The 22,504-nt window shown below is 41.1% G+C and overlaps 1 long non-coding RNA gene across 1 annotated transcript; it reads left to right on the plus strand.

The window, feature by feature from the left end:
- Window positions 1-1,001: 1,001 nt before the first annotated feature.
- LOC122468523 lies at window positions 1,002-21,980 on the plus strand. Its single transcript, XR_006293268.1, has 3 exons — window positions 1,002-1,200; window positions 2,890-3,077; window positions 21,671-21,980. It is a non-coding gene; the product is annotated as an uncharacterized LOC122468523 (long non-coding RNA).
- The last annotated feature ends 524 nt before the right edge of the window (window positions 21,981-22,504 follow it).

The raw sequence follows: 22,504 nt of genomic DNA on the forward strand, positions 1-22,504 counted from the left end.
GATAACTCTAGAACACACTCTCACTGCCCATGTGGTGTGACCACAGAATACCCTGCTGTCCTCTGTTAGTTGGGTTCCTTGGTTGGGAGTAGCTCATTTTATGTTTAGTGCATTGTGTTTATTTTCCTGAGGGATTCAGAGAAATGCCTGTGCCCGGAATTTTGAACTCTGTTTACAAGGAAAACGAGCAGCTCAGATGCAGGATTCTGTATGTACAACGAGGCCCAGGTGTCGGAAACACTTATACAACCTATAAAACTCCCTGATGAGGTTTCCTTCCCCTGGCTTGGCGGGTAGTTCGGCTCATGTTTACGCAAATGAGAAAACAAATCAGTGGTTAACAGGAGTGCTGCTGGGCTGACACATTAACTTCCACTTTATATCCAGGCGACGTTGATGAGCGCAGGTTACCCCAGTGGGGACGCTGCCCCTCATGGGAGGGTGCAGTGTCCCCCTCCTTCTGGGATGGCAAAAATAGATCTATCACTGTCAACCCAAGTCGACAAAAGATGCAGTGGCTTGTGCATGTGGATGGATGACACATGACACGCACAGATGGTTGGATGCAGACTTATGTGTAAGCAGTGAAGCTCTTGGCTTTGCCCTAGCCATGTGTATTGTTTCCTAGGGTGGCTGTAACAAATAACACACACTTCAGGGCTTACAACCACAGAAATGTATTTTCTCATAGTACAGGGGCCAGAAGTCCAAAATCAAGATGGCGGCCAGGTTGATCTTCCTGGAGACTCTGAGAAAGAAGTCATCCCATGCCTCTGTCCTCCTACTTCCCTTCTGGTGGTTTTTTGGCTGTCTTTGGCATTCCTTGGCTTCTGGATCTCTGCCTTCATGTGACTGTCTTCCCTTGGCACCTGTGTCCAAGTTTCCCTCCTCTTACTGACACCAGTCATTGGATTAAGGCTCACCCTAATCCATTATGACCTCGTCTTGCATTGATGACACCTACAAAGATTCTATTTACAAATCAGATTACATTTACAGGTACCCAGGGTTAGGGCTTCCACATCTTTTTGAGGGAGACGGTTGAACCCATAACATCGTGTTTATTTTAGGAAGCCAGGGAAAAGAGGGCTCATGTTCCTTTGCCTTGTGACAAAGCATAAAGTGGAGTAGCCTGGAGGGGTAGTGGTTGAGGCAAGGAAGAAGACACTGGGTGGTGTTAGGAGAAACTTGGGAAAGAAGGTATGTATCTGCGGAAGGCTGGCTCACGATTGGGCTGTTGCTCAACAAATATGATTTACTTTTCACCATGAGCTGTATACTATGATGATGTATTGGCAAACAAATGGGTGTGAGCCCTGGTCTGGAGTGGGACAGGAGAAGAGAGACTGCTTTTATGTGGAACAAGGAGTCTGTTTTGCAGATTGCCTCTGGGCCACTTTCCCTGTAGGTTCTCGTTGAGACCTAGAAGCAGTGAGCTAAGAGTGAAATGAGCAACAACCGATGCACACCCTCACAGTGTGTGAAATATTCGGGGCAAAGGACAATTGTTTTCTAGGACACAAACGGCCAGGCAAGTATGACACACTTTGGTTTAGACCAACGCATAATTGGAGCAGATTCTGAGACCAGCCTCTATGATGGTGAGACTCTAGTCAAGCAACATTGGTGCCTGCAGGAATCAGCACTGTATTAGTTTCCACAGACAGTGGCTTACATGTAGCAAAGTAAATTTATTATCTTAAAATTTCCATAGTCAGATGTGTGAAATGGATCGTATAGGGTTAAAATCAAGGTGTTGGCACAACTGTGTTTCTTTCAGATGCGCTAGGAGAGAATTCATTCCTTGTCTTTTCCAGCTTCTGGATTTTGCCTGTGTTCCCTGGCTTGAGTCTGCATCACTAGGACTCTGACTCTCTAGCCTCCCTCCTTTTCCCTACCAGGACCCTTGTCATTGCATTGGGCCCATCTGAATAATCCAGGAGAGTCTTTCCATCTCAACACTCTTAACTTAATCACGTCTACAAAATCCTGCTTTCCGTGTAAGGTAACATATTCATAGGTTTGGGCATTAGAATGTACACATCTTTGGGGAACGATTATTCCACCAACCACAAGCATGCTCAGTCATCATTGTCAGAACCTAGACCTCAGAGGAACCAGCAGGACAAGTGGCCATTGAGCTGCCATTTGGTCAGAGAAGGCTCTGAACATTGGTCCTATATATCTCAGAAGCACCTCTGCCTTCAGATAAAGCTTTGTTTCCAAGTAGACATGTGTGCCCGTGTGTAAGTGTCTGGAAGTGAGGAAAGATGATGTTTTTATCTTCTCCCTTCATTAATATTCAACTCCAAAGTAAGGGCAGTAGCCATGTTTGTTTTTCTGCATAGAGAAACTATACCCTGCTCAAGTCCAGTTCTGCCAAATTGTTCTGATATGTATATAAAGTATAGGAGCATACTGTGCATGTAATATACTTAACAAAGTATATAAAATTTTTTAATTCACATATGCATTATATGTTCATAGTCTCTATTGTTATATGTAATCTGTATCATGGATATATTTTTGATTGCCCTAACATATAATATGAATATGATTACATTCATGATAATGTGAATAAACAGACTTGGACTATATTAAGTGGTGATTTATAAACAGACATGAAATATATTAAATGTGTATATATAAGGTTATAAACATACTTTTTCTATGATCATTTTTTACTTTATGGATAGTCCCTTCCATGGTCAATCAAGTTGGATAGAACAATACATAAAAAAACATAACAGACTTTATAGCAGACTACGGAGCAAAAGTACAAGTTCAGGGAAGAGAACCAGCATGCATGGAGAGACTTTTTTCTATTTTACTGCTTAATCCTCTCCTCAACTGCATTAGATGATTAAGTCGTACTTATACCCATTTTAGAGATGAAAAACTTGAGACTAAGACGCCAACGAGTTTTCGAAGATTCCACAGCCACCTGTATCAGAATGGAGATGAATTCAACATCTTCTGATGAATCCAACTGCATCACTGACAGTCAGTGTGAGCTTGGCACATTTGTGTAGCCGTACATGGAGGTCACGATTATAACAGCTCATCCGCAGAGAGAGGTAAGGATCAAGGTCATGAAAAGAAGATAATGCATGCAAGATTCTCTTTGTTGGAGAGCATGACATTGAGTGAGTATAATGGCATATGTTAAATTAAGTGGTACTCACTCTTCCCTCTGGAGGAGTTCAGCAAAGGATAATGTCTTAGTATCTCTGAGGAAATTGTTACCAATGTAAAATATTCTACTTTGGTTAATCTAATTTAATTCTTAGACATTTATGATGAAGTTATTGATTTCATTATATACTGGTTGAAAAAATAAAGGACATTTTTTCCCCCAGCAAGGATAAATAGTCTTCTCTTATGGTGCTTGACTTCAAAGTTAGAATGTCTTTGAAAGCCATTTTTTGTTTGTTTGTTTGTTTGTTTGTTTGTTTCTGTGTTTCAGAGTCTTTTATGGTTTGCCTCGTTCTCTGTTTGAAACTAATTTTTTCCCCTTCTCTTCCCCCATGGTCTTCTGTGAAGTTTCTCAAATTCCACATATGAATGAAAATTATGATATCTGTCTTTCTCTGACTTATTTCACTTAGCATAATACCCTCCAGTTCTATCCACGTTGTTGCAAATGGCAGGATTTCACTCTTTCTCATTTCCAAGTAGTATTCCCTTGTATATAAAAACCACATCTTCTTTATCCATTCATCAGTTGATGGACATTTAGGCTCTTTCCATAATTTGGCTGTTGTTGAAAGTGCTGCTATAAACATTGGGGTACAAGTGCCCCTATGCATCAGCACTCCTGTATCCCTTGGGTAGATTCTTAGCAGTGCTATTGCTGGGTCATAGGGTAGATCTATTTTTAATTTTTTGAGGAACCTCTACACTGTTTTCCAGAGTGGCTGCACCAGTTTGCATTCCCACCAATTGTGCCATTTCTCCACATCCTCACCAATATCTGTTGTTACCTGAGTTGTTAATTTTAGCCACTCTGAATGGTGTGAGGGGGTATCTCAATGTGGTTTTGGTTTGTATTTCTCTGATGATGAATGATATTGAGCATCTTTTCATGTATTTGTGGGTCATCTGGATGTCTTCTTTGGAAAAGGGTCTATTCATGTCTTCTGCCCATTTCTTCACTGGATTATTTGGGTTTATTTTTTTTGGGGGGACAACAAACTGAGGGTTGATGGTGGGGGGCAGTAGAAAGGGGAAAATGGGTGATGGGGATTGAGAAGGGCATTTGCTGGGATGAGCACTGGGTGTTGTATGTAAGCGATGAATCATGGGAATATACCCCCAAAGCCAAGAGCACACTGTATGTAACGTAAGTTAGCTAACTTAACAGTAAATTATATTTTAAAAATAAAAATAAAATTAAATAAATAAATAAATAAATAAATAAATAAAAGCGTTTTTATGGACTACTTGCCATTTATTCTCAACAATGTGTATGCCCTCAGTGGTAAAAAGATGCAGGGGTGCTTAGTAACACTTTGGAGTACGCAACTATTATTTAAATAGGGCAATGGTAAAAAGGAGACAGACCAGTGTTCAGAAGATTGTAAAACAAACTAATAGTTATTTACATAAATCCTTATCAAATTGACCTCCTTACACTCAGCCATCTATATTTTCTTTCTCCTTTTGCAAGTGCAGTCTGACTTTTCAATATTCTGACAGTAGATGCAAGGAAAGCAGGACATATTGAAAACAGGAGAAAGTTCTCTCAAGGCCTCAGGGCAAGCTCTGAGTTCTCTAGATGGATTTGGTTTACATTCCTTGCTGACACCTCTGTGCATATCAAAACCTCTTGCAAGACACCATCCACAGTCCTTTTAGGTGCGTGGTTTAGTGATGAATGTGTACTATCTCTATGCTTCCTTGTGCACACTTAGGACAGACAAACCCAGATTTCTGACCTCTTAAATAGTATATACAACTTGGCAGTTTTTGAACACTTGTCAAGTTTTACTTGAGAAAAAAAAAGTGCGTTTTTAATTAATACCTTCCAAGAATCTGCCTACCACAAGCATGCGGGGTATGTTTTTTTCTGGTCTGTAATATAGATCCTTTTGTCACCTCTCCATTCAGGTGACTTTGTAACACCTACCCATGCTATCAAAGTTTACTCTGATGTGACATCCCTCAGGAAGACAGCCCAGATTACCTTTTCTCCCAGACTGAGTTGGATATATTTTATTTTTTACAGGGAACTCTGAGCTTAGCTAAAAAAAAAAAAAATAGAGCAAATTGAGAGAAGCAATTTTATATTTAAGAATCTCTCATGCCAATAGAATTGGAGATTTTTGGTGAATCTGAATCTGAATCAAGAAGATGCTTAATTTTTAAAAATAGGTAAATATCAGTAAATAAATGGGGAGCCGACAGCCTAAATGGAACATTGTCACAAACCACATGAATGTTACACTGGGGAAAGTCCTATAGCTGCCCTCAAACCATTGGGTAACATTCTTTTAGCGTGTATGGCACTAATTCTGCACACTAGTATTTCTGGGTTTCTTCTGGGCACACGGTCAGATTTTAATTCCTCCTCACATTCAAGTTTAGGCATGATCAAGTCATTCATTGAGGTCAATAAAATATGTGTGTCTTCTGCGGTCAGAAGAACTTAAGATCTGGGATACAACTCTCCATATTCACCTTTTCTGTGCTATGGAGCAAGTTGATCTTCCAAATAGTGAGACTCTGTTCAAGCCTGAATTTGGACTAAGTCAGAAATGGAGTAGGATCCCATCCCTGCCAACCCACAATGGCTTGTGAACAGGAAGCAACTATTTTGCTTTTTCAAGCCACCGAAATTTGGAGTTATTTATTAGGGCAGCATAACCTACTACTTTGTGAATAATATAATACATATATTTTAAGAAAATTGCATTTGACTGTAATTTGGTTTAAACTGATGGTTATTCTTATTCATAATGTATGCTCGAAGGTATTTGGGATAATTTTGCTTCTTGGTCATTTATCAGGATACATTTTCCTCCCTTACCTGTGAACAAATACAAGTGGGGGGCTATCTTGAGGTATGCATACCATAACAACACAAAAGTTCATTTCATCTCCTTGGGAATCTTTATAAGAGATGGAATATCTCTATATCTTATACCGAGATAGTTTTGTTTGTTTTGTGGTTTGTGATATTTCTTTTAAGGACATTAGAAGCCCAAATATCAGTGCTCTAAATAAAGAGGGAGTAACTTTATTTGTTCATCATCATTTGTTATCTTGGGAATAAATCAGGGGGTGGGGAATGGTTAGATCGAGTTAGAAGAAGTGACCAGATGTTGTACATTGTGTTTACCTGTGGATAATGAACCTGTTTCTTGTTTTTGTTTTCATTTAAAACTTCCTGATGTCTGGGGAATAGAAATCCTGCTTAAATCATTAACATTGTCTAAGAGGAAAAAAAAAATCTCACCAACCAGGGTTCTGAGGAAACCATAAAAGCTGATATGTGGGTATCATTTATGTTATCTAGAGCAAAAATACAAGTATTCTGTAGAGAGTGCTTCTGAAATGCATTGTAGAGTTCTGAGTTTTCACCCAGTGACCCACTGAAAATAATGTAATATATAGTATTTAAGCTTACCTCTCCCAAACAACGGTTTTCCCCTCTGACTTTTCTTCTGCTAAAGGAGGGGCATGAAGGAGGGGTCTTGTAGGGATGGGGGAGATGAAGATCAGTTAATATTTTCAGCAAAACAATACAATCTACTCCACATACCAATTTAGCGGCCAAACTGCCCCTCAAGCTCGGAGTTGAGACTCCCTCACATAGTGCTTATTTTCTTGCACGCTCACTGACAACCCATCAGATAACTGACAGGCTTAGAAAACACAGCAATAGCTGCAAAGCTGAGAATATCGCTTTGCCTGTTCTGCATTGAGATTTCTTATTTATTCCCCACTTCCCTATGTAGAAATTGAATTTCAACAAGAAGATCATTATTATCCTTGAACAAATAATACGATGTCAAACATTATGTAGACCCTTAAGTTTATGTCCATCCATTTGTTAGATGTTTGCCATTCTTCCTTTCCCAGATACACCCAGGAGAAGCATTTACCTTAAAATTTCCCTGATTCCCATAGTAATGAATTCACACTAGTTTACTCAAACTGAGATTATAGTCAATCTCACTTTCCGTCACTTAAACCTGTTCCCTCAGTGGAAACAGAATAACTTTCAGGATGTCTCAGTCATTCCCACTTCTCACCCATGCCAACAATGTACTATTTACATAAGCCTGATATTGACTTAGGACTTAGCCTTCTTTATCCAGTTTGGACATGACAAAATCCTTAAGAGAAAACCGAGAGATATTTTCCCAGACTTTGAATCATTATTCTTTTTCTCTATGGGCGACTTGCCAAATCTTAGCTCTGGGTCTGGCCCTAAATATCTGAAGGTATTTTCAGCCTCATCCCCCTGTGATCTCTCTCCTGGATTTACCCCCGCTTTCTAAATGTAACTTGAAAGTTACCGAGAGAGAGAGAGAGAGAGAGAGAGAGAGAGAGAGAGATGAATATTATACATTCTACTCATCCTTGTGTTTTGGGCTCTTCAATATGCGCAACTTACAATCAGGTCTTTTTTTTCTTGTCTCTTGGCCAAGATTTGAAATACCTTTGAAACGCATGACTTTTTAAAATTCCCATTATGAATCAGTCGTTCTACTTACCTGACCTGTTATTCCTGGAGCGGCTTGTTGAGGTCTTTCAATGTACAAAGTTGAATCCATCGTGGCACGTATCACTTTTCCAGGGTCGAAGAGGAAAGGAAACTTTCCTGTGGAAACATGGAATCAGCCTTGGGCAAGAATATAAAGATGATGAAGGCTTCTTGGTGCCTGAGCTGAAATTGATGATCCGTTGCATCCTGGAGGTCCTTCTTTGCATTCATTTATGAATCTTTTCTTTGCCCGCTGACTGTGAGGAGGCTATCCGCCATAGTAGTTAGGGAATAATCTCTGAATCCAGACGACCTAGGTGTACACTTCTTGCTCTCCCGTTGACTGATTTTGACCAAGTGAGGTAGCCTTTCCCGTCTTGAGTGTTCATTTCTGTATAAAGGGATATCAATACTTACACCATGTGGTTATTACATTGCTACCCAATAAAGCAAGGAATATAAATTGTGCGATGCATTTCTCAACACATAACAATTTATTGCCAAATGTTAGTTACCATTAAGAGCAACTTTGCACAGGAAACTGAGTTTTCCTTTTTTTCTTTGCTTCAGTTTAGCCTTTTGGGCGTTAGAACTTTATAATTCTTATTATTGTCATTATTATTTTAATTTTCCAATGATTTTATTTGACTACGGTGCCTGGAACCATGGTTAGTACAGTATACATTCTCAACACCTCCATAAAGGAGTAGACAGAATGCTTCTACAGATGTAGAATCTGCACACAGAGAGGTCAGGTTACTTACAAAGATTTCAATGGGATGGTTGTGATTTTATTCTACATCTATTTTATTTTAAAGTCTTCACACCCTGTCTACACCATACCTCTCAAAAAATATCAACACGCCAGTAACAGTATTTTAATGAGGAACTTCCTTTCCCCATGTTTATCGTTGCCATGTGGAGGGAAACCCATTAGTGTGAACTTCCTGTCCCTCTTCACTTTCCACACCCTTTCCCATGATTGGTGACTTATGGAAAAAACAGAGAGCAGTTTTAGGTCAGTCCTTTATTCTTCTGTCCTTTTAGGAATCCACCCAGTGACAGAGAAGATGTGGCCTGGTGTGCCTGAGGTCCTGCAGTAAGTCTAGTCGTCAAGATCTCACGCTGGAGCAAGAATCATTGTGATTTCTTGGGAAAGTCAGCCTGGTCCTATTGAGTGCTGCTTCTATATACAGTTCATCATATCCACCTAAACTGGTTTTAACAGTAAAAGAGAAAAGGTTTCATTTCTCTTGACCTTATTTCCAACTCTCGCTTAAGTCGGCTTCGAATTTAGATGAGAAAACATTTATTTTATTGGGTCCTTTCCTGGATCATTGTCAAGACTGGTTTTTTAAAAGGACACCCAAAGACAGACATGTTTCACTGGCCATATGGAAGACAAAATAATTGTGAGAAGAGATTTCAGAAGAAGCCAGAGTCCTAAGGGCCATGTTCAGGTGTTTGAGCCTTTCTTTCTGCCAATTTTTACTGCCAGAATTTTCAAGGGTAGGGCTAGGATCACAAATATCTCCTTTATCAGAGAGTATTAGCAATTAATTTGGGGACATTTCATCCTATCCCCTTCTGATACTCTCCAGGAGAGTGCTTGCCAAATTTGGGGGGCCAGGAGACAATGTTAGAATCAACTACAAACAATACATCTTTCTTCTCCCAAGTGAGGGTAAAAGAGTAAAAACAAAATTTTGCATTTCGTTTATATAAGTATCTTTTATTTCCTCATTCATTAATTTGCTTTTCTATCCTTCCAGTGTTTGTTAAACTCTCATTCTATTACCAGGACTTAACTTGGGCTGGTGACATAATGGTGAGCAAGCATGAAGGATTGTTAAGTTCAGGGGACTCAAGCAAGAAGCCTGTTATACTACCAAATATCTGTATTCATTTATGTTACTTTATATTGAGTGATAAAATTTGATCTAAATCTACACTGAATCTCATAGACATTAATCTTAAAAAGAGTAAGTAAATGTATGAAGGTCCTACAATTTATAAGTAATGGTCCTGGAATATTAACTGAATTTTGTCTGACCCAGAACTGTGTTCCTTGCTCCAGATGCCCTCTGCATCCTTAACTCCCATTATTTTGGTTGATTTATCTCATAATGTTCCTTTCATTCTTGACTAAAGCTTTTGGTATTTTCTTGGTTTGAGTATTGAGTTCATGATTTTCTAGTTTTCAATTTGGCTGCCCCCATGGGGTACTTTGTACCCGATCACTGATTTTCATTGCTTATTAATTTACTCAATCATTCTACCAATCTTTAATGTGTGACCATTTTGTGTTATGGATTCAAGTTATAAATAAACACACACACACGCACACCCCTAATTCTTATCCTCCTAGTAACAGAAGGATCTTTATGTGTAGTCAGGGAATTTTACTCAGCAATATAACATCAGTTTTATTCTAACAGTCAGTATATTGAATTAATACCTCCCAGGGAAAATATTCTAATTTTTCTCCAAGAATTAGATCCCTGGTCTCTACACTGAAGGCTGAGATGTGCTGTTTCACAGAACCTGTTGTCTGGGTGTACCTATCCAAGTTGCTTTTCTCTTATGTCCTCAAAGGTAGATTTTAAAAGGGTGGATACAGGAGGACGCAAAGAACTCACACTAAATTTTGTTGTTGTTGCTGTTGTTGTTGTTGTTCTTTTTAGAAAACAAACATTTCTTGTCCAACCCATCAATAAACAACCATTACAGTCTTTGGATAATTAGGAATGAAATAAACAAAGGTTCAATGTTCCATGGGCTGAGTATGAAGAGTGGAACATAAGAAACGTGATCTTGAAAAATGTTTACTGAAAGTTATTATGCTGTCTGGGGCTTGGTCTTCAAGTTCATTTTCAATGAGAGCTAAGACTGTGAGCTGTGGCTTTTTCATTCCAGTTCAGTTACCAATCTTGATTGGAAAGAAATGCTCACACCTTGGATTCTTCATGGGCTAAATGGGACCACAGTGACAAGGACCTATTGGAAAGTGTTGTTTTCAGGAAGGGAGGTGGTAGAAATCATAGCAAGATATTTGGAGACTTCCAATGTAGCTAAAGGGTCAATTTTCATAGGAAATAAAACCTTGGTTCACTGTACTAATAAGACATTTTTTTTCCTAGCTCTTTCTTTCTAAATGCTCCTGAAGAATGCATAATACTGCATATTTTTGAAAACTTAATGATCTTTCCAAGAGTTATTTATTGTAGTGAGTATTTGAGGGAGGTGGAGTACCATGAGGTAAATTTCCCCTCCATCTAACATGTCTCTGGCTGTGACTTACTCTTCCTAGGCTATGGGGTGCAACTGACATTTGCTTCTTGAATTGGACCCTGTTCTCTTTGGCCACTGTCATGCCCCAATCTCTGACCACCAGGGCCATACTTCTCAGAGAGTGGTCATTGGAGTAGTTTTCCATTCACCTGCAGGACTCTGCTCCACATAGAGGGCAAGGTGACTTTGAAAATAGCCAATGAAGGCTGCTTTGCCCATTTGACAAAGCAGATTTGCTCTGGAAGGGGCAGGCCATTGCAGTGGGCTGGTGATGTTTCTGATCAACCCAGGGACTGGTTTACGTTTGGCAAGAACATTTAGATTGCCATGAGCTGGTGCAAGGTATCATGGTTGTACTTGAAGTAGTGTGCAAAACACTCCTCTCAGGCAGGGTTGTGGGCTATGGAAGGAGAAGGAAACATTAAGTGTGGGTGGCCTTACAGCCTGCTACTGGGGATCAGCCTTCTCTGACAGGTATGGTGCTCCCCTTGGTACCTGGAACTGCCAATGCTGGAACTCTCCCTGGCTGGCTAAGAGCCTGCCTCTGGTTGGGATCAATGGCCGAGAACATAGAGGGTGTATCTAAAGAAACAGATGTTCCTAACACTGACCAGTAGGAGCACCCACAGGACAAGGACGACTCGGGCCCAAGGAAATGTCAGGTGGGAGACTGTGAGAGATGGTGCCTGGAAGCAGGAGGGTGTTTCCTCAAGGCAAAAGAATTGCCATTACCAGCAGCACCAGTGAACTTCAGTCTTATCATAAACTTGACCTGACAGAATTGGGTCAGGGCACCTACCTCACAATATCTGCGTGGTCCAGGTAGTTTGTCCACCCACCGGCTTTAATAAAACTGTATTCTTTTGAGAGTCCTCCCTGCATCTCAGTGTACCATTCTTTTAACTTTGCTGTTATCTGTGGGTTGTGCCAGAATTGGCTGGAATAGAAAATACTCTGGAGAATCTTACATTACACGTTTAGGACTTTGCCGCGTGTAAAGGGCTCTCACCTAATCACGAAGGCACACTTCTGAAATGGAAGATCCTGGAGAGCACGGCACATGACCTCCTCTCTGGATAGGAAACAAGTGCTGAGCTCAGTGGAATGCCCAAACAGAAAGGGCGTCAGTATATCCAAGTTCCAGAGAGGTAAACCGAGTCTTGAGGAACTCAAGGAAATTGCTAATTGGTGACAGGGCTGGTATGGCAGCAGTAGGTCTGAAATTCAGCTTTCCTGATAATTGGAGCAGTTTTCTGCTCTTTCCTTTTTTTTCTTCCTTGTGTATTTAATTTATTATTACTATTATTATTATCATCATCATTTTGTTAGTTGCTCATGGGACAGCTTTATCGCCCCAAAGCAATGTGAACAGAATTTTAGATGGTGACATCATTGTAGAGCTCAGATGTGTTCATTGCTAAAAGCGGAAAGCTTCCAGCAGGCTGTGGTTTAATGAGGCAATCTCAAAGCAGCTTAAACCATTGTTTGCCTTTTGCCTTTGTTTGCAAATTCAGCACAACTTCGTGAAATCTGCCAGAAAATGACAAGAGTCTAGCAAAATTACTCATAACTCGAGGGACTGGGTGAAAGCAAACTGTCATCGCCTCTTTCCGTGGCAATTTGAGATGGCCGATGAGACAGGCTCCCGCACGCATTGTTTCAAGGTCAGGACAACAGCAGCCCAGAGTGGACACCTTCCCCAGCAATTCCACCTCTGAGACCCAGGTCTCTGCATTCCACCGTGGTTATTGAAAAAATCCCTGTTGCCCCCCCCCCCCAACCAAATTGCCTCTAAAAGTCATTTTGTGGAAATGGTCCTTGAAAATAGGATCTCAGTGACAGTAAAGATTATCATTAGGTTTCCAAAGAAAATAAAAACACCCCCATACAAGGGCAATCATATGACATTTGCATTTATTTTCTGAAAAACAAAACAAATGAACAAGCAAACAAAAAAAGGAGGAATAGACTCATAAATATCGGGAACTAACTGGTGGTTGGCAGAGAGGAAGGGGGTGGGGGGAAGAGTAAAGTAGACAAAGAGGTTTGAGAGGTACAGACTTCCAGTGACAAAATAAGTAAGTCACGGAGATGAAAAGCACAGCATAGGGAATATGGTCAATAACATTGCAATAAGGTTGTGCGGTGACAGACGGGGACCTCACGTATCGTGGCGAACACTGAGTTGTGTATAGGAGGTGGGATCATGTGCTGTACATCTGAAACTAACATCAAATCACACGTCAGCTATGTTTCAATAATAAAAAATAAAATAAATAAAATAATAAAAACACCAACTTCCATTTTTATGAGATAGATAGCAGGTTACAATAGTGGAGAAGGAGGAGGAAAAGACGGCAGTGAAAAGGAATATTCTGGAAAATAAACGCTGTAAGGATGTGCATAGGGTCCAAGACCTGGTGTCTACACGCTATGGAGATTTTGTCCCTCCCGCCCCGGTGAGATGAAGGTAGGGTTCATTACCAGGCAAGGGGCCTCAGGTTTTTTCCTTCCTTCCTTCCTTCCTTCCTTCCTTCCTTCCTTCCTTCCTCTAAGGAGAACCTGACCTTTAAGCACTCCACCCCAAGGGAGAGCCCTGGGCCTGCTTGCTGGGCTCTGTGGTCTGGAAGAGGGTTCGGAGAAGAGCTTGGGTATGCAGGAGAAGCAGGGACTCCAGGCCAGTTCAGGCAGAGCCCCTTCTCTTTCCTGTTCATTGTTATTTTATTGTAGCTCATCTGAATAATGTGGGACGTGGGAAAAGAATTCTAGAATGAGCCAGATATGTTACTAATTACATTTGGGAGGAAGATATAAGAAAGAGTGTACGGATGGGGCTGTTAGTGAGGTTAATGGCAAGCATGTGATATAGGAGAATTTGGATTCTGAGAATTCTTTTTTTTATTATTTTTTTTTAATGTTTATTTATTTTTGAGACAGGGAGAGACACCATGAATGGGGGGGGGGTCAGAGAGAGAGGGAGACACAGAATCTGAAACAGGCTCCAGGCTCTGAGCTGCCAGCACAGAGCCTGATGTGGGGCTCGAACTCACGACTGTGAGATTATGACCTGAGACAAAGTCGAATGCTTAACCGACTGAGCCACCCAGGCGCCCCTGGATTCTGAGAATTCTTGCTGAGTTGCTTGAGTGACATGGAAGGTCCCTGGAATACCTGAGTTCATTGCTTGGGGCACTTAACTTTTTGTTGTTGTTGTTGTTTTGCTTTGTTTAATATGACTCTGTAGGGAAACTGCCATAAGCCCTAGCCTTTTCTAGGTGTCTTAGTTCCTCTTTTATAAACCCAGTAGAAATAGTCTTCAGCCAAAAATTAAAAAAAGAAAAAGAATATTAAAAAAAAGGGACACCTGGGTGGCTCAGTCAGTTGAGTGTTCGACTTCGGCTCAGGTCATGATCTCACAGCTTGTGAGTTTGAGCCCTGCGTTGGGCTCTGTGCTGACAGCTTGGAGCCTGGAGCCTGCTTTGGATTCTGTGTCTCCCTCTCTCTCTGCCCCTAACCCACTCTCATTCTGTCTCTGCCTCTTTCAAAAGTAAATAAACATTTAAAAATATTAAAAAGAAATAGTCTTCAGCCGACTTCTCATTCTCTTTCCAGTACAATGGGTGAGTAGACTAGGAGATGACATTCGGGTGCTCTGGGATGCCCACTCTGGATCACTGAGCTGTGCCTGGGGCATCAGGGCAAGCAGATAATCCCAGGATTATGGTCATAGGCCTTTCCCAGTGAACCCAAATTTAAAGCTGTTTGCCCACTCATCGAACAATAGCAACAACAACGACAATAATAATGCTGTCTTCGGAGAGGCAGGTTACTGCCAGTTTTTTAAAAATATAAAGTGTATTTATTTATTTTGAGAGAGAGGACATGAGTGGAGGAGGGGCAGAGAGAGAGAGGGAGAGAGAGAATCCCAAGCAGGCTCCATGCTAAGGCCAGGATGTGAGGCTTGAACTCACGCACCATGAGATCAAGAGTCAGATGGTTAGCCAACTGAGCCACCAAAGCACTCCAGGTTACTACCACTTTGTAAGAGGATCCTGAGATAGAAGCAATTGGCCTGCAAGGCAAGGAATCTTCCAATCAATTCCTCGCTGGAGATCAGAGAAGACCTAATTGGTCCTTCCCGGTTCTGGCCCCAACGGAGGCTTATGGGAAATGGGAAGGTGTAAAAGCAAGGGTCATGTGGGCTTTCAGACAATTTAAATTGACAGTCCTTACTCCTTCTGGAGTCAAATGCCTGCTGAGATTTGATGATAACTGGGAGTTCTCTCCAGCAAATGGATTAATGCATAAATTTGCAGGAACCGTCAGTGGATTTCCGATCCAGATGACCTCATTTAATTGAGCCAAAGGGTTAGAAACCAAAGACAAAGATCCAGGACACAAACAATTTGAGGATGTCTTGGAAATGTTGTCAATTTCCAAGGGGTTGCTCATTATCTCTCAAAGTTGCCACAGAACAAATAATGTTAAGACTGTAAAACCAGGCAGACCCCGGGATCCTTAACCACTGGCCTTAAGGGAGAGTCACATTGAAGAGACAAGAACCAGGGACAGAAATGCTCCAAGGAAGAACCTCAAGAACCCAAACGTCCATCAACTGATGAAGGGATAAAAATGTGATACACACACACACACACACACACACACTTAAATAGTGGAATACTATTTGGTGATAAAAAAGGATGAAACCGTGCCATTTGCAACAACGTAGATGGAACCAGAGGGTATTATGCTAAGCGAAATAAGTCAGTCAGAGAAAGGCAGATATCATATGTTTTCACTCATATGTGGAATTTGAGAAACCTAACAGAAGACCGTAGGGGAAGGGAAGGAAAAATAAGATACAAACAGAGAGGGAGGCAAACCACAGAGACTCTTAAATACAGAGAAAAAACTGAGGCTTGATGGGGGTGGCAGTTAGGGGGGAGGGGGGAAATGGGTGATGGGCATTGAGGAGGGCACTAGTTGGGATGAGCACTGGGTGTTGTATGTAAGTGACGAATCATGGGAATATACTCCTGAAGCCAAGACGACACTGTATGTTAGCTAACTTGACAGTAAATAAATACAAAAAAAAATATCTGGGGGCACCTGGTAGCTCAGTCAGTTAGGCGTCTGACTTCGGCTCAGATCATAATCTCACGGTTCATGGGTTCGAGCCCCACATCAGACTCCAGGAAGACAGCTCAGAGCCTGGGGCCTTTTTCCGATTCTACATCTTCCTCTCTCTCTGCCCTCCCCTGCTCCTGCTCTCTCTCTCTCTCTCTCTCAAAAATAAATAAACATTTTAAAAAATTCTTTTGCTTTTAGAATACAGTGCAAACTACTCAGGACTATAACTGCCTCTCAGGATTTTTTTCCCTTCTTCATCCCCTCACACTCGGCCTGTGTTCCGAGAACGCTGGCTTCGGACACTTCCTGAGCACTAAACCCTTGACCTGTTGTGGAGCTTAGCCATTCAGTTCCTCATGCTGGAAGTGTTGTCTGGATGGGCTCCTCTTCAGCGTCTTACCAGTTCACCAGAGAGGACTTCACTGATCACCGTACCTAAAACTGTCCCCTCATGCCAACCTCAGGACTCTTCATAAATCTCCCTACAGAATGTCACTAGTTTGTTCCTTTAAAAGTAGTGGCTAACACGTATGGAGCCCTTAACTGTGTACCAGATGCTATGTAACATTACTAAATGGGAGCACACGGGTGGCTCAGGTCTGGAGGTTCGCGAGTTTGAGCCCCGCATCTGGCTCTCGCTGGCAGCTCAGAGCCCGTTTTGGATCCTCTGTCCGTCCCTCTCTGCCCCTCCCCTGCTCGCGCTCTCCCCCAAATAAATAAATACTAAGAAAAAAAAATTACAAAATGTAATCCTTTAAGACATGGGGCCTGTTCTTATTTCCTCTTAAAGTATGAGAGGGAACTGAGGCACAAAGAGGTTAAGTAACCCGCCCACGGTCGCACAGACAGAGGTGCACCTACGATTCAAACCCGAGCCCATCTGGCCGGACTGTCTTGCTATTCTGTCCCTGTGGCTTCTGTGTCCCCCACCAGAGGGGAAGTTGCCAGGGCCAGAGACTGGTAGTCCCCTCCTGACTTCACGACTGCATCTTAAGTGGTGGAAACAATGTGTCTCACACACTCTGTGCTCAGCTGTTTGTTGAAGAAATGAATAAAGGGAGAAGTGTGGGTGTCCGGAACGTGTCAGAAGACGGAACTTGAGGACTAGGTCTGGGGAGTCACCAGGAGACTCACAGAGCAGATCAAAGGGAGGGAAACTTCATTCTGGATTCAGGGCTCTGTACCTAGTTACCTCGTGGTTTTCTCTAAATCCCTTACCCGACCCAGGCCTTATTTCCTTCAGCGTTGTAAATCTTGTAGTTTCTGTCAAACACTGAGCACACAGCAGGCCCCCAGGATGTGGCTGGGGCTCTGCTGGGAAGGGAGGAGGAGGGAGGAAACAGGGAGGAAGAAAGGAGAAACAGAGATTAGCTTCATCTCATTGAACCTACATAGACATAACAGTATTATTTTAACCACTATAAATTGCTATATAAATCTTAAATGGGCTATCCCTTAACTCTAGGGTACTGTGGTCTATTTGAAAGAACATGCGTTTGGAGTCAATTATTCTTAAACTTTTATTATTGCTTTGTAACCAGGGAGGTGCTGGTACATATTAAACAATCCGCTCTTGGGGGAGGAGTCGGGGCTGATTCGTAGGAAGCCCTGATCTACGTGTTCATGAATAGTTCCACTGTGGCTGACTCCAAGCGACCAATATGGCATTTCTGAATGGGGAGTGGGCTCTTACAAGCTGGTATGAGCTGGTTCCAGTGCACCACGGTACCTCCTGAAATGTGACCCTGCAGAAACAGTCTCCCGGAAATTCAATTTCATGCCCATCAAATGGTGTATCAGGCTGTGTCTCCCAGTCTGGGGCTGCCGGGCATATTAAATGTGACAATTCAGGGAAATACTGAGCACAGTGCCTGGCACGCAACAGTGAACGATGAATTTTGGCCCCTTCCTTTGAAAGATCAGTCAAGATTAACAACCCCAAAAGTTTCCTCAAGGTTGTGTTGGTAGAGAGAACCGGGAAGAGAATCCAGGTCTCTTAGGAGAAACAATTTTTACCTTATTTTTCTACTTTCTTTTTCATTCTGTCTATAATGATCTTATCTAAACATTTTTCCTTGGCTCTCATTTCCTCTGACTAGAGCTAGACAGTCAATTGCGGAAAGGATAAAATAAATGAGAAGTAATAACTATGACCTTGGTACCACATTTACTTTATAAATAAGATGAATCTTTCAGAACGTTTGGTCTGATGACATGACATAACTGGGGCCCTAAAGCTGAATTTATAAAATCTTAAATATACGGATTTAAGGTTTTAAGAAAAAGTGGCAACCCCCTGGATTTATTACAGAAGTTGCTAAACAACTGACAAAGATACCCAGAGAGGTACAGGTGTATATATGTGTGTATATATGTATATATGCATATATGCATATATATACACATATATATTCACATTTTCCATAAATATGTATGTGTTCATGTATTCATTTTTTATTCATAAATTCATAGGTAATTTGGAACAAGAGTACCTAGAAATAATTAGTTTATTGATTTGCCTTCTTATTCATGCATTTTTATTCCCGTAATTATTCATGCATCCAATCTTTGTGGAACATTTGCTATGTGCCAGACATTGGGCTTGGCAAGAGGGCATACCAAAATCAGTTCTAGGAGTTTCCTGCGCTGTAGGAATTGCACTGAGTTAACTTTCTAGGGGTTTCCTGCACTGAGTTAACCGATTCTTAGGTAGATAGACATAGAGTCAATTACAATGCAAAGAAAGGTCAGAACACTAAGATAAAAATAAAAATGGCGGAGGCACAAAGCTCACATCTTCAATTTTGTCAAGTAATGATATGGCAGGAAAGGGGGTGGATGGGAGTTTTTCTTTTAGCTAGCTTTAACATTTTGCTTATATACCTATATTGAAGATGGAAACAAAACGTAGACTCCAAATAATTCAACATAGGGTTGTCTCAGGATTGTCATGGGATTGTGTCTTTGAGATCCCATCATGGGGCAGTCCTGTTATCTAAGACTCCTGCCTTCTCAGGTTCAAGGTCTGCGGGAGCCTATGCTGTAATACACATAGGGGCCTGTAGATGGCAGACTTCACTCATTGTTCCGATGCAATTCACCAACACCTGTTGGATGTGTGGTTAAACTTGACGCCAGGGCAGTCTAAACCTTTCCCCTAGAGCAGCTCCGCAAATGTAAAGCTTCGTATTTCTTTACTTGGTCCACCTTAAAACCTCGTGTTGTGACACATTTTTCATGTCAGAGATTTTTAATGTTCCTTGGCGTTTTCTTTTCTTTATTTTCTTTCTTTCTTTTTTTTTTTTTTGTACAGCTCATAAATGACTGTGTAGGCAGGGCTTCAACTTGAAAGACTTCTGATCTTCAGATCTAAATAAGAAATTATTTAAGAAAAAAGTCAATACTGTGGAAAAATCAGGTAAATTAAAAATACAGGCCACTAACCCTGAATATAAACATGCCTGCTAAGCATAGACTCTCTTTGCAACACCCCACACCTGTTTCTTCTCTGGGATTCTGGCACTCTGTTAACACCTTGGCCCAAGGGCTAGAATTGTTACACCAAAGCAAACATTTATGGACTTCCTTCTATTTGCAGAATACTGCATTCGGTGATAAGAAAATATACAGCTGAATAAGCATAAAACTTGGCCTTTGAAGCTCATAATTTTGGGGAGGAAACTAATAATGATATAACTAGAACACCACAATTCAAGGAAGGCACTCTAGGTCTAGAAGGGTAGGGGATATTACACCCAATAATGATGGATGGAATATTTGTGGAAAGATGAAATTCGAATTAGCTGTGGGATTATTCACAGAAACTTCACAGGCAACCCTAAGGAGAAGGCATTACAGATATTTGAATCCTTTTGGACAAAACCCTATTTTGCAAGTTGCTTGGAGGCCAGGAATGGTCGTTTTCAATGGAATTGAATTTTGGATTTCCTGGTCAGCTAATCCAAAGAATCCCCAAATAAACATCTATATTATCTGCCATTTATTCTGTATCTTGAAACAATTGTTATATTTATACCACATTAAAATATACCTATCTGGCAACTTTATAGTTTTCAGTATATGCTTATTATAAAAAATCTATAAACTTTGGGGGAAAATAATTAGGCAGTCATAAAAATAATCTGTCATCCTACCTCCCTGATAAAACTATTCCTAATAGTTCAGTGCTAAATAAAACTTAATGATTAAATAAACATTCTAATAGCATGACGTCTACGTTTATTAAAAGCTACTAGCTTGAGACTGAACTTATTGGCACATAAAACCAGTCATGAGCACAGTGACATTTTCCTGCCTTGTTACAAATTATAAGCGATCGATGAAAATGATTTTCATTTTGAAACTAGAAAAATTAACTAATGTATTTCTTTTTTTCCAGTAAGGTCTCAGCTTTGGGCTTTGTCTATAAAAGATTTAAGTCCAAGCTAGGATGAGTTATTTATTGGATCATTGCTTCTGTTTCTGAGACTCTATACCTTTTCCGTAAAGTGATGTCATTATACCTACTCTTGTTTGTGACATTCAAAGGAAGTTGTGTACTAGACTTGGCACGTGTCAGGTGCCATGAAATGTAATTTCCCTCCTACCCTTTATGGAGAGCAGGCTCTTTTCCTCTTACCTACTGAGGAACTCTGAGAAGGATGTAAACATCCCTGTAGTCTAGAATCTCTCGGCCTTGGTGCTATTGACATTGGGCCAGGTAAATTTTTGTCGTGGGGACTGTAGGGATCTGCAGGATGCTTATCAGGACCCCTGCCCTCTACTCAAGACACGCTAGGGGCAACTCCCTAGTTGTGGCAGCCAAAAAATATCGTTAGACATCGCCAAATATCTCTGGGGGGTGCAACTCACCCCTGATTGAGAATCACTGCCCTAGTACCTTAAAAGCACCTGCTTTGTTGATATAGATGGATGAGAAATGTCTCTCTCTAATACACCTGTGTTATACACCGTGGCCTCACAGCTGCTACCCTGGCTGAGTGCTCTTAAATCCTCCCCTCGCAAGTTTTATGAAGCTCTGGTACCTCCAGCGACCCTTGACTGCATCACCTAGCTCCTGAGAAGTCCTGGACCCAACAGTTTGTGTTTTAGCATCCTTTTCCTGGATAGCTCCTCAGGTCTCTAACCCATCTATGTTGCCTTGGGTCCATTGTCTGGTTGGCCTTAGGTGGATGCTTCACCCACTGAGTCACAGTCCTCCAACTGCCCAATCTATCCAAATAACCTTCTGCCTCGGGTCACAGGTCTCCACATACTCAGTGACTGACATAGATGCTGTATGTATAAAATTCTTGGGGGAGGGGTTGTGTCATTTGAATAGGATTATGGTGGGTATCTCCATGAAACAATGGCAATGGGTATCTCCAAGCAACAATAAATAAATTAATTTAATTTAATTCAAATTAAATGGTGCTATTCATACTTGTCTTTCAATATTTTTATGTCGATTATTTTTGTCTGCCATCTTATGCTTTTGCAGAATGTACACAATTGACAGGTTTTTTTTCATTTGTTTAGGTGACTTCAAGTGTATTGGGCAGTCCTGTCATGACTATAAGCAGCTTCACCTGCATGGAAGGGCATGAGGCTCTGGACAACCCCTAACCACCAATCCTCTCTCCTTCCTGATGGTGCTGTGACTTCCATGCTTAACTATATTCTTAGTTTAAAAAGTATGACCACTGAGAAACACCTCATCTCCCGCTCTTTGAAATTACAGACCCATCCCCCACCAAGAACTCCTTATTTTAGTATTTTGGACCCTATCCATTCTATTGGAGATCCCCAGATACCAAATTTAGTTCAAATAAAACTGAAGTTTTTACCATACTGTGTGTTGAGCTTCTGAACTGACCTCCAGGCAGATGATCTGCCCTTAGCCATATCAAATTCTTTTCTCCAGGTTTTTCTAGATTTTACCTTTGCCCTTTCTCCCATGAGTTTTAGATACTAGTGTTAGTCAAGCTTTCTCAAAAAGCAGAATCTCAGGCAAAGGCTTGCATTGTATAGTTAATTTCGGGAAGCAGTCCCAAGGAAAAGGATAGGGCATTAGGAAAATGAAGCAAGCAAGGAAGGAAGGAAAGAATACTTCAGAGTTTGTTGTTGGGATGGTCACAGTATGGATCTCTTAGGCTAAATTCTGTTGGGAAACCTTTGATCCGTGTGTCATGATCCCCCAACTTGTCCACCTGAGGGACAGGAAAAGGTTGTATTTAACCGTTGGCTTCAATATCCCACTGGTCAGGAATTGGAGCCACAGAGTATTAACTCTATTATAATTCCAGGCTCGTCCATGTATCAAAAATGGCTTATCTAATTGTTACAAGGAATTCATGTGACAGCATGAGATGT

This window comes from Prionailurus bengalensis, chromosome B1, assembly GCF_016509475.1.
Source record: "Prionailurus bengalensis isolate Pbe53 chromosome B1, Fcat_Pben_1.1_paternal_pri, whole genome shotgun sequence".
NCBI classification, from domain to species: domain Eukaryota; kingdom Metazoa; phylum Chordata; class Mammalia; order Carnivora; family Felidae; genus Prionailurus; species Prionailurus bengalensis.